Genomic DNA, 18,056 nt, shown 5'->3' on the forward strand with positions numbered 1-18,056 from the left:
GATACAACTGTATTACGCGGACATGCATTAGTGATAATACAGCATAATCATGATAATGCGTTTCACTATACCAACAAAGAACTACGACCCAGATATCTTACATTTTTCAGCTAGGGTATGTAGCCGGGACAAAAGTAAAACTTATTATTTTTTTACTACATAATTGTCAAGTTATCAACCATTATTACTACAATTGCTAATAATAAACAATTATTCTTGTAAAGAGCATAATAAATTATGTTTGACTTCCCTATGCTCTTAGGAAGAAAAAGAAAAGGAAAACAAAGAGAAAATAGGTTATTGAGATCGTGCATGAGCTCCTCTGCCCCCCTCCCCCCCCCCCCCGCCCCCCCCCCCCCCATACGCTACTGAGAGGAGACACCATAGCTCAGTCGGCAGAGCAGTGGTCTCGAAATCCGGTGACCCGGGTTCGAAACCAAGTCGATGCGCTAGTGTCCTTTGGTAAGGCATTAATCCTCATTACCAGGTCCCTCGGAGAGGACCTAAAGCCGTCGGCCGTCTGGTTGCTTACTTACAAGCATTTATGCTTTCTTAGCAGTCAGGTAAAACAACCACCACCATCAGAATATGTTAGGTTTTTAGGACCCAAGATATTGCACGATACATCACTAAATATCAAACCTATCTCTCTCTCTCTCTCTCTGTCTCTCTATGTCTGTTTCTCTCCCCCCCCCCCCCTCCCCTCTCTCTCTCTCTCTCACACACAATATATATATATATAACAGAGGGAGAAAACAAATATTTGTGAGGCATTGACAGCGTAACTTGGTTCAGGACAAAATCAGAGTCATGTCCTAAATCTCTCATTTCTTGATCCGATGATTATCCATGAATGATTATGAAGCATTAGGCTGCAAACCGATCACAGTCGACTGCATGATTTATTTCGATACATAAGTCCTTCCGTTAGCAACAGCCTTTCATGTTGCCGTTTATTATGTTTAGGTGCAATAAGTATTTCCGCATGTAGTTCCGTCAATATTGACTTTGTACTTAAGAAAACCAAATGAAAGAAATATTGATGACGAAAACTTACAAGAAGATGAACAGTAATTGGGGTTTCTAAAATATAGAATAGAGGAGAGGAAGGTAGAGGAGGAGAGATTTAAAGAGAGAAAGAGAGAGAGAGAGAGAGAGAGAAAGAGAGAGAGAGAGAGAGAGGAGTGAGATAGAAAGAGAGTACATGTGTGCCATTTGCTGTGTATGGGTTTCTATGGGAGAGAGAGAGAGTGGAGGGGTGGGATAGAGAACCTAAGATACACTGTAGAAAGATTGTGCATGTGTGTCTGTTTCTGTTTGGATGTGTATGTGTGTGTGGTGTTTCTGTGGGAGAGAGAGAAAGGGAGAGGGAGAATTAGAGATCGAGTGGAGAGAAAAAGGAGAGAGGACGAAAGAGAGAGAGAGAGAGAGGGAGAGAAAGACAGACAGAGACATAGTGAGTGGGTGGAGGAGAAAGTAGAGAGATGTCTAAAATATGACATGTGATAAAGTCCATTACGTGTGTTTCATCCATAGTTACACCATTTGAAATTACCCATCAAAGCAGTAGACGTGGAAGTAGAGGAGTCAAATTACTTTTCTGCAAAACACCCACATAATAACTTATATGAAGAACAACCATGACGAAACGAGGTGTATTTATAGTATAGTCACCGAGTAATGAACATGTAATGCTTGCTTTGTCGAAATGTCATAGTTTGTTAACGGTTTTGTTTTCCACGGTTATACATTATGGTATTCAAGACGTAATACTGCTGTGACGTAAACATTGCATCCAACTAATGTCCTTCGTGTAGGTTGTACCTGGCTTGTATTTGCACTTCTTTCTCGTCTGTGTTCATGTTATCCAAATTATATCTTCTCATTATTCATCTTCATGGTCTTTGTTTTTCACTTCTCCCTCCTCTACTTCCCTTTAAATTATTTTCCATCCATCTAAATCTTCTTTTTCTTCAACGTCTTCATGTTTTTCTTCTCTTTCTCTTTCTTCTTCTTCTATTGTTTTATTCGTCGTCTTCTCCTCCTCCTCCTCTCTCTCTCTCTCTCCTCCCCTCCCACTCCTTCTTCGTCACATTCCCTTCCTCTAACCGACACAACCGTGGCTATAGCTTGGCTTTCTAGCCTCAATTTTACGGATGCTGCCTTTATTGTTGTTGAATGGTTGACTATTGAATTTTCTCTTTCAGATTGGCTTAATTTAATACAGGAATCGTCCAGTTCCACTAGTCAATGGATTATAAGATGAAAAGAAAAATCTTGGATCCTTTTAACTCGAGACTTCTCAGTCGGCCACTTAACTCCTAAATTGTTTCATAATCGTGACGGTGCAAAGAAAGCCCCTTTATGCCAACCCGCAGTTCTTCAACTTCTGACGTCATGGCATAGTATGTTCCCGTATTAAAGGGCCACCCCTTAGCAAGAAGCGCCCAGCCCCCAATGCTCCCGCTAATTCCCCCTTTCACAAACCGGTCATAAAACATTACAAAGATCCTGGTTTCATTGAATACATGTTACTGTAAGTCTGTAGCACTCCCAAATTCAATATTTGTTAAACAGATTACATAAGACTGTAACGAGTACCCGTCTGGCAGGATAAAAGCAGTTGATCGGTGAAGTGGTCAATAGTGGCTTTTCAAGAGTTGTTTTGATTTTCTTTATCTCTTACACTTACAATTATTTGTCCCTGTTTCCCTGACATGCTGACCGTCTTTAGAATCGGTCGTCATCATTCACTGGCTGGGTGCACCCGCGAAACTGACCACATCAACTGACCACCCCATACTCTGACCATGGACCATGCGCTGACCCCATGGAGGAGTAGCAATGGCTCAGTGGTATAGAGCATTGGTCTCGTAACCGTGAGGTCCCAGGTTCGAAACCAAGTCTATGCGCTATAATGCCCTAGTCGTAACTTAAAGGCATTAATCCTCATTACTAAGTCCCTGCAAGAGGACTGGAAGCCGCTGGTCTCCTGGTTGCTTACTTAAAAGCACGCATGTGCCTTCTTAGCAGTCAGGTGAAACAAACCAACGAACGAATATCCATGGGGTGGACCAACGAATTTCAAGTGATTCGATGGGATGGACCCTACACGAACCTCGACAAAATCACTCGTTGTCGTGTCTGAGCTTCGGTTTCCCCCCCACTATCACACGTTGTTGTGACGTCACAATATTATACATCCCTTGTCCGTAGTACTTTTCGCAATCCCATTCCCCATATTTAAAAAAAAAAAATTATAGCTTTGGCTTAGACCGTTAAAAGGTTTGTCAGATATCCTTGAATTATTTTTGAAAATGAAGATAGTAACAACTTTACAAGATGCTTTGACGCTTTTCTTCTCTAATTAGTTAAACAAATTAAAAGGCGAGAATAGTTCACATCCTAGTTATCATGTCATAAACGAAGAGCTTTGTGTTCATTTTGTGCCAACTTTTGTGACACGTGCGTAGGACGGAATATCACGATATCTTTCCCAAGTATTACTATTTTGTAGGAAATATTAATAATTTTAAACCTCGAGACTTGGGATCTATATTTATTTCTCAAAAAGAAATAATTAAATTTTTAAAAAAACGTCGGGGGGGGGGGGGGGGTGTAGATACTAGCATACTGGCTCCTAACTTGTGACGCTGTTGCTCAGTCTAAAATAACTTTGCATAGCTTTGCAATGTAAATCAGAGAGCGATTTTCATGAGTAATAGTTCTTCCGTCAAAATTACTACAATAGTGATATCCCAATGAGAAAAGAGACTATAAAAGCTCGCAGATTAATTCTTTATACTACCTTTCAAATCCGCTCCTTTCATCCGTGTAGTAACAGACTCTTTAATGGAGTCCCTATACACATTAATGACGATGGTAAAGTCACTGGCTTTATGTTCTGGTGTGGATTTCGACAAATCGATTTTTACTTAAGCTGATATTCATCCACCAGTTGCCGTCTATCGATTCCTTACGCTACTAAATTGGTAGTTCAACGGAAAGCCGTCGGTCCCCTTGATTGCTTAGTAACATGCATTAACAACAGAACCACGCTCCCCAACACAAAAGAGCAACAAGCTGTTAAAAGCTATAATCTTTGTCTAAAATGGGTGTCTCAAATGGAGATTAAAATGGAATGAACAGGACGTTATTCTATTTGGGGGCGTGGCACGATTTTATTCATATTGGGGGAATGGTACTTTAATCCATGAAGGAAGCGAATAGCAGTCTTGACTTTTACAACAGCACATTTCATGCCTTTTTAAATACCTACACCTATACCCATAACATTACTAAAATCTTGTTTTAGCATGCAGATATTACTAGAAAGAACTTAAAGGCATCGTTTAACAATGTTAAATTTGAGATGCATGGCCCTACGTGTTATCAGGGTCTGTGATAAGGTGTAATATTGAAGTGACCTGTTTACCATATCATTATCCCCAACAGACTCTAGTGTTATAAGAACCGTTAGAAAAACGAAATATGACATTTTGATTTCCAATCATAAAGATATATAATTTTTATATATATATATTTTTTTTTTTTAATGCTTTTATTGTAACAAGAACAGAAATTACCTGTCGTACCAAGCATCAACTCTGATGTTCCCTCATTTTTTTTAAATTGTTCTATATTCGACATGAAGGATCAAAATATAAAGACTTTGTATTCATTTGCCTCAACATGGGAAAGGCTATAATAAACTTCTGTAACAGTATTTTGATCACACTTTCCTCCTAAAAATACACATCTTCATGATTTTACAACTCCATAGAACACATTTCCAAAGTGGTATCTTAATATTAGTCTTTAGAACTGTTGAAGTTGAACAAGTTGGATTTTTGCAAACCTCCGCATCGTAAAACATTAGAAAGAAATGGTGGATAGGTTTTGCATGGTTTTCCCGCAACAGCGAGGATATCTTCCAAATGTAAATGCTTTAGTCAGGTTCAACCTATATAACATTTTCTCAATCATTAGAACATGAAAAAGATCCTTTAATTCCAATGCAATGATTATCACCATGTAATTCCTTTTTTGACATGGGATAAACAGAGCCCAGTTATTCACAAGGTTGGATAAGACGTGAAGATATAATCCTCTTGTATCACAACTGTTGATTTCTTTACAAAATTTCTTTTCTTTGTTATAATTGAAACCAAAATGTAGTATATAATCATTGTTTGTTTTGTTATCGAATCAAAGATGATTATAAGAGGTTTGATAGACAGAAATCTTTCACTTTCTCCCACTGATTGAATACTGATGTTATGTCTTTAACTGCAATATATAAGCCCGGTACGACGTGATCATTAACTTTTAAAACTCGTAAATACCAGCGACAACAGCAACATACGTCAACAATGCATTTTTTTCATCATTTTCAAAAAATGTTCAACTACCATATTATAAGTCTGTTGTCCCACAACTTAATCATAAATATCTTGATAACCAGACAGGCGATGGGCATTTAAAAGCCATGGGATTCCTGACTGACTTAAAGGTTTATAATTATGATTGCAGTATGAGCTAAATCCAGGATTTTGTTTCAGAATAGGGGCAATGTTACCGAGTCCCTTTAAAAGAAGTCATGTTTATTATACAATCTTGCACACGCTCATTTGGGATTGGGGTGACGACCTCAGTATGCCATGTGGGGTGCTAGACGAATGGATAAGCTGATAAGTTTTGAATATAACCCTATGTTTTAAGAGCATGAAAGGTAAGCTTGAGCCAGTGACGTAGCCCGAGGGGGGGGGGGGGCACAACCCCCTATCGAATGGTGAAAGATTTGAAACGGGGTGGGGGGGGGGAGGGCAACACCCCTTGCCCTCCCTAATTAGTAGAATTGTAACCCCCCCCCCCCCCCCCCTCAATGGGTACGCCACTGGCTACAGTTTAGTGTATTGATCGAGTATTATTTTAAGGTATGTTTCTAAAGTTAGATGCTCGGCAAGGATTACAAAAGTTGTCAAAGATTAGTTGCTTGATCCATTCAGCTATTCAAATCCCAATCGTTCTGGAATTTCTTTATCCCCTTTGGGACTAATATTGAGTTTCTATTTCTAGTGACCTGATGAATATCAGCAAAGAATAGTTTATTATAAAGCCTCTAGTGTCGCAATTTGATAAACAAATGTGATGCAAAAACGGTTTATGAATGCAATACTATAGGAGGCTAACTGCTATGAGATCTAAGTACACTTCCATCGCTGAAGAGCGACACGTTCGGAAGTTTGCTAAAATCTTAAATGCCCATGCAGGTAGGTAAATGGAAACGAATCTCTAGAGAGAACGATTTCGACGAAAAACTTGATTCTTTTCGAAATTTCGGAAAATCTTTCAACCATTGCGAATTGCTACACGCCTCACTTTTAAGGGGGACATGCTAGGACACCAATGCACTATTGTGACAACCTATTGTGAATGTCTGGTCGTAAATAAAGTTAGTCTTTACGGTCTTCCAAAGAATCACCAGAAAATCGCATACCGGTTCTTTCAATTTACAAAGAACTTTAAAATTTGCATGGCATCAGTTCCTTCACCACACAAAACTTTTTAAAGAATTCGAAATACTGCAAATGCGAATGTTTTACATCCACTGCAAAAATGGAATGCTTTTTGTGAAGAAGGATTTCGATAAGTTTTAACGGACTCTATGTACCTTTTTTCTGCAGCTAACATTTCCAAAATCAAGCAAAATATCTGCATGGTGAGTCCATTGGCGTAGTGTGATTCCGTCCATTAGGAGGGTGGGGGGGGGCAGGGTAAGAGCACCGAGCTAAGTGGGTTTTTTTTAGAGACTACTGATTACGGGTTGGGGTGCGGTGCGGATATTCTCCCTCCCCCTCTTCTTTTCCTTTTTTGTTTGTACAACTCGATGGGGGGGGGGGGGGGGGGGCATTGCTCACTATAGCTCCGCCATTGGGCGGGACCCTATAGGGAAGCGCCTTTTCCTCATGTCATGTGTATAGGGTTAAAACTTAGGGTTAATTAATTCGCAAACTCTAAACATTTGAAAAATCAAGTTTTGTCTGATTTATCCCCCTATTTCAGTCACCCATTTCAACCTAGAACCTAGAAGTGATTACCGTCATGACCTGGTTTTAATACACGTGACGTTATTGCCCTTCGGCTCCCTCATACACCCATTGGGACATGACAATCAAGTAGTTGCGGATGATCGTGAAACGCCATTGACATAAATTCATTATCACCATTCAAAATGTTAATCTGAACAGAGAGTACAGGAAACATTGAATTATCACCATGAAAACGACCGAGCTACGTGCAATACCACAATGAACCATACAAATGAAATATGCGAAAAGTTGCCATGGTTTTGAATGTCTTCATTACTGATTGCAGTAATCTTTTTTCTTTCCTAAACCCAAGAGATAATTTAGAATACTATTATGAAATGCAAAACCGAGTAGGAAATTGGGTTAAACATACATGTCACATAGCTGGTGAATATGTTCACTCACAGAAACTATATCCAGTTCTGTATATCTGCGACCTGAGTGTGCTCAAATGAATCGTAATTCGCTGTCAGGAAAGTTGTCATGAAAGTTATAGAGCTATTTACCTCCGGTCGAACCCATCTTCGGCCAAATACTTATTTGAATTTAATTAGCGAAACTGTTATCAAATGATTATTTTACAGCTTTGTTTTGACTGACTTCAGACGGTCCCAACTGGGGGCTCGAACCAGGGACCTCACGTGAAATGGTTTATCACATAATGCATTATGGTACGTGCCCACAACCGCTAATACATGTACATCTATATAGATGCAAACGAAATATGAATACCTATATGGAGCGTTTTCAAAATATAGGGGCTTCCCCTGTTGTCATGTCATCCTGAGTCTGTTCTCAACTGACGTATGTGTTGGACAGAATCTGGAGTAGCCAGAATAATCATCGTGAAGACTGGGTAAATGTCTACCTGTTTAACCGCAAGAAATACATCATTGTTGCACTATAGGAGCACAATACCCACATGGAATCAAACTTATTGCCATATAAAAATTGTAATGATAATAAAATGGGCCTAGAGCTTTATTTAGGGCTCGCACTGTCATATCGCTAAATTGGGCTATTGGGATATTTCTGCGCATAGCTTTCTACCCTTGCGCGGCGACGGACGACAAAGATTCACAAAAGGTGTGATATGCAGATGCTTTCAATTGAATCCAATTACTCCCCTCGTTACAGATTTATCGAGATAACTTTGATCACTGTAATGCGATGGTTACAATACAAATTGGGCTAATATCAGCCTAAACGAGCTCGTCTGTATGGAGGCAATCCGTGCATGTATTTACCAGTGGCAGTATCCCCCAAGGCTCTTTGTTATACCCATTGTTATTTATCCGTTTAATGTATCTTCAAGGTATTGTGGGAGGTATTTTGATGATGGGAACCAGAATTGCTCCTTTCTTTCTGAGTCAAGTGGTGCCATGGTAGGAAAAGCAACAGGTGCCACTGTATGGATGCAGTTAATGATTAAAGCGATATATTTTGACCTGTTAATAAGGATATTCAGGGAGATAGGGAAAAACAGGAGAAGAAGAAAAGAGAGGGACGAGAAAGAGAAGGAGAGATGAGTGAGAGGGACAGATATAGGTGTAAGAGAGATAGGTGAGAGAGAGAGAGATGAATGAGAGGGACAGAGAGGCGTGTGTGTGTGTGTGAGAGAGAGAGAGAGAGAGAGAGAGAGAGAGACGAAAGAGAGGCTGAGACTGAGAGTGATGAGAGAAAGAGAGTGTGGTGAGGGAGAGGGGGGGGGGGGTCATAAAGATCAGGAAAATGAAAGAGAGAGGGAGAAAGACATACAGAAGGGGATTGAACGAGAGAGAGATAGAAAGAAAGAGAAAGCCGGAAGAGAAGGGAATTGATCGATAATAAGAACAAAGAGGAAAGGTCACGACAAACTAAGAAGAAGCAAAGTGTTATTCTTTTCATTGTTGTACCATTGACTATTATCTCAAATCATACAAGAAGTAGAAACGTCACAGTGTAAACAGTTTGTAGAAGGCCTGCAATTGGAAAATGCCTACCATGACAATAATATAACCATGTAGGTCCATGATATAACCATGTATAACGTTACAGCAGGGAGATATGAGTTTAACATCTCCCTGGTTACAGCAGTCATGGCAGTATACTACATGTGGTAAGGTAACGACATGCAAGAAAGACCCCCAACTATTTCATGAACAATGAACGAAATTATATGTTGACTCAAACAGATTGGCCATGAGTGACGGACAGAAATGGAAAAGGTGGCATAGCTAGTCCAAAGGATCGAGCAATGAACTGAAGATAAAAATGGGGGTCGCGGGTTCGATTTCCGGCGCGGCGCTTATGTCCGTATGTGTGGCATTAGCTACGTTGATTCTCTCTACCCAGGTGTATACGTACTGTATGTAATCGGTATATATATATTATATACACACACACACACGTGTTTGAATAATATGTGCATACCGTTACAACGCAACTTGACTTTTGTCGCAAGTGATTACAAAAGGGAATAATATGCGGAATAGCCATTTAATCCAAAGATCGGGGTAATATATTACTTCCATAGATTACATGATTATCAAGCGCAAGGCAAATTAGAGTACCCGTTTCACACAATGCGTCATTTCGATTGCGTTCATTATGCTATATTTTTTGTACACTCAGTCACACTCATTTGACGCGTCACACGTCACAACAGTCGCTGACGCATTCCTGCGTTAATCAGCTAGCTGACGCATCGATCGTTTGCAACGCGCTATACGTTGCGTTACTATAACCATCCATGAACTCACCTGTTTTGCCAACCGATGCCTGCCCGAGCACGATGACTTTCAGCGGTTTGCTGCTCTGCACCACGCCGTTGCGTCGGGTCGTGATCGAGCTCAACGACGCCTTCCTCTTCAACGCCGTGCCTAGGTCCAGGCCTTGTTGATGCTGGTCGGTGACGGTGACGACATTTTCGCCGTGTTCTCTGGCATCTCAGCTCGCTTTCTTCCCCGATCACCGATTGATTCAAAACTTTAAAAAGTCGCAAAGTTTGAAAGTCTCCTCTGTCGTTAAGTTCACCCTGTGCACAATATACCCAGGTTAAAACCCCTTTCCATTCCAAATATACATGTAGCAAGTATGCAAAGTTCTCAATACCGTCTCATAAAGCACGTGGAAGATACAATAGCATACAACAATCAATGAAATTAGTCAAGTGATTTCAAAGTTAAAAGAAAAAATTCTGACTATACATGTTACATATCACATTTGTGTACGTATTGGCGGAGTTTCAATTTAAAAATATCAGACTGAGAAATCGCCTTTAAAAGTCGCCTCCTTGGCAAACCGAGGTCGACTCGAGACCGAGAACCACTCTCCTCCGTGGCTCGAGCACAGTCAGAGTGTCACTATCAGAAAGTTTAGGAGGCGGTAATCACAGTGCTTGAGTTATTTCCTTTCGCGAAGAGTTCGTAGAGACGGTAAACATTGAATCGAAGTTGAGAAAGATGCTATGAAAAGTATCAACTCGACAGATACTTTTAAATGCAAGATTTAACCTCGCTTTATTCTTTCGTAGCACAGCGTGACTAACATCATGAAGAAAACATGATAGAGATTAAAAATAACCTTCGCGAGTCTCGGCAAGGACGAAAAGCGTTTAGTTAAAAAATCAAGTCGTCCCGATCTAACAATTTGTCGCAACGAAATAATTAACCAATGATGTCTCTTTCTCCTCCGGAATATTCGTCAAAGACAACCCATATTCGTCAAGAGCATGACCAATTAAAGATCTCGACGTTTGTAGTGATCAGCTTTCGACCTTCTTCGCTTGAACTCAACACGTTGTGGAGGACAAGAAAAAAGGAAGGAGTACAAAAAAACCAAAAGCGTTGGATTGAAAAAGGCTTAGGATTAAGTCGTGCGTGTATCTGTGAAATCCTTTGCATGTGGCTTTAAATCCTCGTTAATTAGTTTCCGTAAATCCGACTTGGAGAAAGAAGAAGTCCAGACGATTCCAAACAATTGATGACACAGACCAGACCAGTTCCCGAGAATAATATCCAGGGCAGCGGCACGCAATACACAGTCCGGAGCTTGCTCAATATTTGTGCGTGCGGACTGCACGAAGCTACTTGCATGAATGACAATAAATGCATAATGCAAACTAGACCTGCGAATCGGGCGAGTGCTTACTGCGTTACGCACCGTCTCACAGTGCAGTGCAGTGCAAATTACATGCAGTGCAACGTGCGCCGCGTTGGGGCGTGCGCGGAGCTGTATTTTGTGGGACAACAGTGTATACTTTTTTTCGGAACGTTTCCGGATACCCTTTTTTTGCAGAATGACTTAATCCCGGGACTTAATTATTAAAGAACCTACGTGAATTTCAATAACGTGAATGTATACTGATCATGTTTTGGGTATGACTATATGAGGAACATAATATATCAGAGACAAAATATTGAGTAAAACCTTTTTTTCTTAAGGGGAGGGGGGGGGGGGGGGTGATATTTGTGAAAGCCATCAGCTTATTATTTTAAATCTTTTCGTTGCTAATACGGTTGTCATAAGTGAAAAGAAATCCCCAGCTAACAAAGAAAGTAAACAAATAAATTTCATTTTAATAAGTGAGTGTAAAAACCATTTGATAACTTCTTGGCTATCGATCCGTAATTTTCTTTTTCTCAGTGAACACAGACAATGATTCCATAAGTTTGGACCGTTTATAAGGGTATGTCCACTGTTTATAATTGAAAACCCATATCCACTAATAATATGTTTAAAACTCATACCCCCCTTATAGACTAATAGACCTTTCAACACATGGTAACCTTTACATCAACTTAAAACAACAAAAAAGTAATTGAATAGCATATCATTTTGTTAAGAGCATCCGGAAAACATTCTGTAAAACAGTAACTGCACATTATTCGCTGTACGTAACCGCAAAATCTGAACAGTTTTCATAACTGCCGATGCTGAACGTGTTGTCATTATGTTTATATAATCATTAGATTTTACGACATCTTCATTTTAATTTCTTTTAATTAAGACTGCTGGCGCCTGGTATTACTATTAATGACCCACGTGGCAACCCATGTGATCGTATAATTTATTATTTCCATGACAGTCATATTAAGTCATTAAAACATAAGGTCATGCGAGAAGCCATGCTTTCCCGTATCAGGATAATTACCCCTGGACAATAACCACCGGAAAACTACCCGCAAGGACAGTTACCCCCCCCCCCCCCCCACACCCCCACCCCCGAAAATTTACTTCCTAGGACAATTACCCCCGGCCAAAATTACGCCTCTATTCATTGGAGTCTACCCTGATAATAAGTTGTTTTAACAAAAAAAGATTATTTTATTCGGGGGCTTGGTTATGAGAATCAATGCTTTACCAAAAGGCACGAGCGCATTAACTTGGTTTTTGAACTCGGGACCTCTCGGTTACGAGATCATTGCTTTACCACTGAGCCATCGCGCCTCTAATTAATTTTCCTGCTTCTTTTTCTTTTTTAAATAATGTGTCGAATAATGCTATCATCAACTAATGCTCCCCAGGGAGTGGAGAATGTGCATACTTATTACATTATATATGTGCGGGTTTGTCTGAATCCGATGACCGGGGAAATTATATCTGTAAAGCGCTTAGACACATCGTTGTATCGATGTATTGGGCGCTATACAAAAGAAGAATATTATTATTATGTACACGATATGTATTATAATACTATATACTCTTTATAGCGTGTCGCGTTTTTTTTTTGGTAATCACCTACGCTATACTTCTCCTTCCTTTTCTTTTGTCTTAAACAAACATATTCCAAAGCGAATCGATGAGTCAGGTGAACGCAATCACAGAAATGGACACGATCCGACGAATTTCAAAAGAAACAACGGGGAATAAACATTCGCGTTTCCATGGCAACGCGGCCAAAGTAGAAGACTTATGCAAATACTATTCACGGATCCGATATCGAATCGGTGAGTAACGACTTTGGCTTATATGCATTCCCCAAAAAGAAATCACAAGAGGATATCATAGTTCTGTTATTTATTTTTCTCCAATAAGCACAGGTTACCATGGTTACCGGAGAGGTATGGGTAAGCAAATCTTTTGACAGGTCTTGCGCCTTAACTGTGTCATGCTTGCTTAGGATGAAGATCGGATGACAAGGAATAATCCGTGAATTTATTTCCTTCTTGCAGTTGACAAAAGGGATATACATACGCTCAAAGGTACTATTTGAATATATTCCGCATGAAAATGTATTTAGTTCGACAGGGCGCTTTTTTCTTAGCATCTGACAAAAGTAAGATCACAAAGAATTTCGAGATATCAACGTAAAGCAATATCATTAGTCTTGAGCGCCACCTTATGAAATATAACAACGACACAATGACATAAACATATTATTTTATTTTATTTCGATTTCGATTGTATTTCCTTCTGCATTCATATAAGTACACAGTTTTTCGATAACAATAATGATTATACTATATTAACGTACAACAAATGTTTTTCTGACGAAGCATCATAAATAACAGACTTTAATATATATAATTGTTATTTTCAAAAACGCAATGATAAACTGTCACAAACACTTAATTTCCTCAAACATTATACAATTATTTGCAGAAGAAGGACTGCCATTGTAAGCAGATTGCTTGAAAATACGACAGCCCCATATGAGCCCCACGGATGAGCATGCATTATGAGAGAATTACAGCCAATATTTATAATTCATTTTAATCCAAAGTCAGTCACTGCATTCTAACAATAAAACCATTAAAACATTCGTTCTATAATCAGCACTTCATTTCTTAAGGCAATACATGTTTTAGGTTATAGAAATTGCCCTTAACACAGTTGATTTCTCAAAAGGTCATGTTGAAAATAAATGCCGTATGACAATCGGAGTCTCTGGCTAAGACTAATCGCCATCATACATGGTATATCGAAAGGAATGTAGTGTTGGCCTACATTTTAGAAGGCAATGGGACAATTAGTTATTGGTAACCCCGATAAAAGGCATATTGATACTGGTTGGTTGTATTTCCTTTTAATTTCCATCTTTATTTCCAATATCTCATCTACTCTTGAAATTTCACATTCCGTAGTTATTCTTCCCATACCAATATACTTAACTTAAAGAGAAGGTTGAGTTCTGGGAAGAGGTGAAAAATAATTTGTGATCGTTATCATTCTTATTATGCAAGTGTGGACAAACACAGATAAGACATGTTCCCTGAAAAGCATGGCTCTTCAAATGCCTTCATATTCTAAATATGTCATGTAACATCGTAAAAAATCCGGGTAGGATTTTTACCCCATGTGTTCGTGTAGTCCCATATACATCTTTCTATGTACAGTGTTTGTAACTTTACCAAGACTTGGCCGAATTTCTTATAATTTTGATGATTCCAGAACCTTGCAATACACACAAATTCTTATATGCTAGATGATCAACCTTTTCTGGTCGATTCCACACCGTTTCTTTCACAATGTAATCGCATGACCAGAACTCAACTTCACCTTTAAACCCCCTCTAAAGTGTGGGGAGCCCTATACATTTGATGGCAACATTTCACTCAAATTGTTTCGTAATGTGAGAGACGATGTCATTTAAGACACATTTCTGCAATGATTTTCAAAACAAACTGTCGAATATTGATGAAAGAATACAAAATAAGGTTTCCTGCGTACAACGGAAAACCCAAATTATGCATTCTTTTATCAACATTTGTCTACAAACACATTTTTCTCGGGGGAAATCTTTGCAGAAGTGTGTCTTAAATGACATCCTCTTTCACATTATGATACAACTTAAGTGAAACGTTACCGTCAAATTGTTAGCGAATTTGTGGCTCCCAACACTTTAAAGGGGCTTTAATGTGATGTTATGACATTTTAGGCACGTTAACGTCGAATGTGTGTTTATTGACTGGTTACAAATATCCTAATTACTTCATCTTTTTTTTTAATGTGAGTCCAATATTTCAACTGACCACATAATAGAGTTATAATTTTGAATGTGCATGTCATCGTTTGCAGTCCGACTTCGATGGACGAAAATGTCAGAAGTTGGTACCTGTTATGTTTTCAGTTTTATGGGTAAGTGGTAAAGAAACATCATATCTCAAATCTGTTTGCGTGGGAGTGTATTTACGAAACCTCGAGGACTTTTCTTTTCCCAGGTTTACAGCAGACTATTTCGAATCATATATCATGATTATCATTTCGAGAGTTGCCTTCCAACAAGCAAAGCATATGGCTAGATGTAATATTATGCATTCGATCTGCATTATAATGTTTTCCATATACACTCAGCGTCACTCTTTACTTATCAATGTTCTGCCTCTCCATGGTATAGTAGAGAGAAAAAGTCTTCTTCTCATATTTAAAACAAGGATTTTCACCCCTACTTTTTGTCCTTGTGTCCTAAAGCTTCGACGGAGTTCTTAAAAGAACTTTTTACAAAATCTTCTTTCTCAGAAATGTCATGCCAACAGGTTGTCTCGAAATAAACAATATGCCATTTCAAATTAATTATTGACGTCTTATCTAATTCCCCTCTTTCCCTATTTATTGAGGGGGAGGGGGGGGGGGGGGGCTTGAACACAATGATCAATTCCACGACATCCATTTGAATCACTTCAAGCATGGTCCATGCTTTCACCTTAATGTTAACTTATTATTGTTTGTTTTCACTGTTTTCTTGATTTTGTCTTTGCCGAATGAAAATGAAGAAAAAAATAAATTAATGAATAATTAAATAATAATAAAAAGCATGGATTTGAAAGACATTTTGAGAGTGGAGTTGATTTCACTCTTGAGCGTTGATTTCCACTCTAAAACAATGTGATCTAAAAGACTCCTAAATGAGTCTAATCGTGCGTAAATTTAGAGAGAGTACTTATAGAGGCCTACAAAATATGTATTGCGCTGATCTAAATATCGAGCGGGCGAGGTGCGAAATGGAAAGTGTCCTGTACCGCATTCTCATGGTGCTGCGAAAGCCTCTCTTCCCACAAGGCACTGATGCACTTACGTGATATTAATTGTACCAAGCCCGAGGCATTGTGGGAATTATTATATGCGAAAATGGTATTAACTTGGAATAAGAAATTGGTATTGGGTAATGCATTGTCATCGCCGAGTGTCATCTCTCGCTCTCTCGTCTGTCTCATTTCTCTCTCTCTCTCTCTCTCTCTCCCTCTCTCTCTCCTCCTCTTTCTCCCTCCCCTCTCTCTCTCTCTCTCTCTCTCCTCTCTCTCATATCTTTTCTCTCTCTCTCTCTCTCTGTTTCTCCTCAACCCCACCAATTTATCATTCTCTTGCTTTCTCTCTCCCCCATTTATCCCTCTCTCTCTCTCTCTCTCTCTCTCTCCTCCTCTCGCTATTATGACTATCCGTATTTCTTTTCCACTTTCCGACTCTCGTGCTCTATATGTTCCCTTCTTCAGTCTCTTCGCCTTTTAGTTGATTAGTTTTCACTAGCTCTGTGTCAGAAAATAATTAAGGATTATTAATATCATTTTTTCAGTGGGAAAACGAAATATTGCAAAATGGAATCCTTTCAAAAGGTTTGGAAGAAGAAAAAGAAGAAGAAGAAAAAGAAGGAGAAGAACAAGAAGAACAAGAACAAGAAGAACAATAACAAGAAGAATATCAAGAACAAGAGCAAGAAAACAAAATAAAAAACGAGGAAGAATTAAAGAAAGAATCTTAGAGAGTTCCATCTTTCCTATATGTTGAGCAAAAGCCTAGTGATTTGTATTCCTGATAGCCTATTTACCACATCGTTAGTAGATCTACTCAAAATTTTAAATCTTTTTTTAGATGATATGCCACTAAAATAATTACAATAATGAATCAGCTCCCGAAGTGAACGAAATCATGATTATAGTTCACACTGTGAAATATTTTCAACAGGGCTGCCACACTGTGAATTCTATTTTTCACAGAGTGGCCACACTGTGAAATGTATGTCGTAACGTATTCACACTGTGACAATCTCAGTGTGGAATATTTTTCACAGTTTGGCTACACTGTGAAATAATTTTCACACTGTGAGCGGGTATATTCACACTGTGAAATCGAATTTCACAATGTGAATACTGTGTGGTTTACCTCACTGTGAAAACACTCCGTTCACAGTGTGGACTGTGTGTTCACACTGTGTTTAAAGTGAGGACTGTGTTTTCACACTGTGGACTGTGTTTTCACACTGTGAATGAGTGTGTTCTTTCCAGCAGGGCAATGCGGTGTGGAATTCCCTTGTATTCATTTGCCACTAAGATAATATTTATGATATACATGAAGTTTCCATCATATTCTTTCTTTTTATTTCAGCCCCCCCCCCCTCCCCACCCCTCCTCTCCTTACAAAATCTCCATTTTCCCTCGTTTGTTTCTCCAATCCTAGATTAAAAATAGCCCCGAGTTAAATGTGTATCGTTTCCCCCTACAAATTTCTTTTTATCAAACTATTCTTGATTTTTTTTGGGGGGGATAACAGCTGTTGAATAAACCCCATTAAAAATTTCCGGTCGTGCGGTTGTGAGGTCTTCTTTCATAGCAATCGATAATCCTATATTTATCCTATCGGAGTCAATGATTTGTAACTAAAAGGGACCGTTCTTTGCTTCAAATATTACTTCATTAAAGGGTAAATATTTAGATGCGGTAATAATTCGAAATGTCAAGTGAAAGTCTTTCCAAAATGATTTAGATATCTTGATCGTGTTTGAGAAAAAGCATCTGGACAAACTAACAATAAACAAGTTTGAATTTGTAATGAAACCACAGACACTGGAAAGCACCAAGCATTTTTTTAGTTTTTACCCAACATGTATTTACTTGTTTGCTGTCGTTTTGATTGTCTTTAGTTTCGTTACAGTGAAGGGTATAGGCCTACCTTTAAAAATCATGCCTCATGAGACATTACTTATGTTGTAGTGTTGTTCAGTAGTGCATTATAATTGCTTGATCGGGGGGTTTGGCTTTATATCAGTAT

This window comes from Strongylocentrotus purpuratus, unplaced genomic scaffold, assembly GCF_000002235.5.
Source record: "Strongylocentrotus purpuratus isolate Spur 01 unplaced genomic scaffold, Spur_5.0 spur5_scaffold_17, whole genome shotgun sequence".
Taxonomy (NCBI): domain Eukaryota; kingdom Metazoa; phylum Echinodermata; class Echinoidea; order Camarodonta; family Strongylocentrotidae; genus Strongylocentrotus; species Strongylocentrotus purpuratus.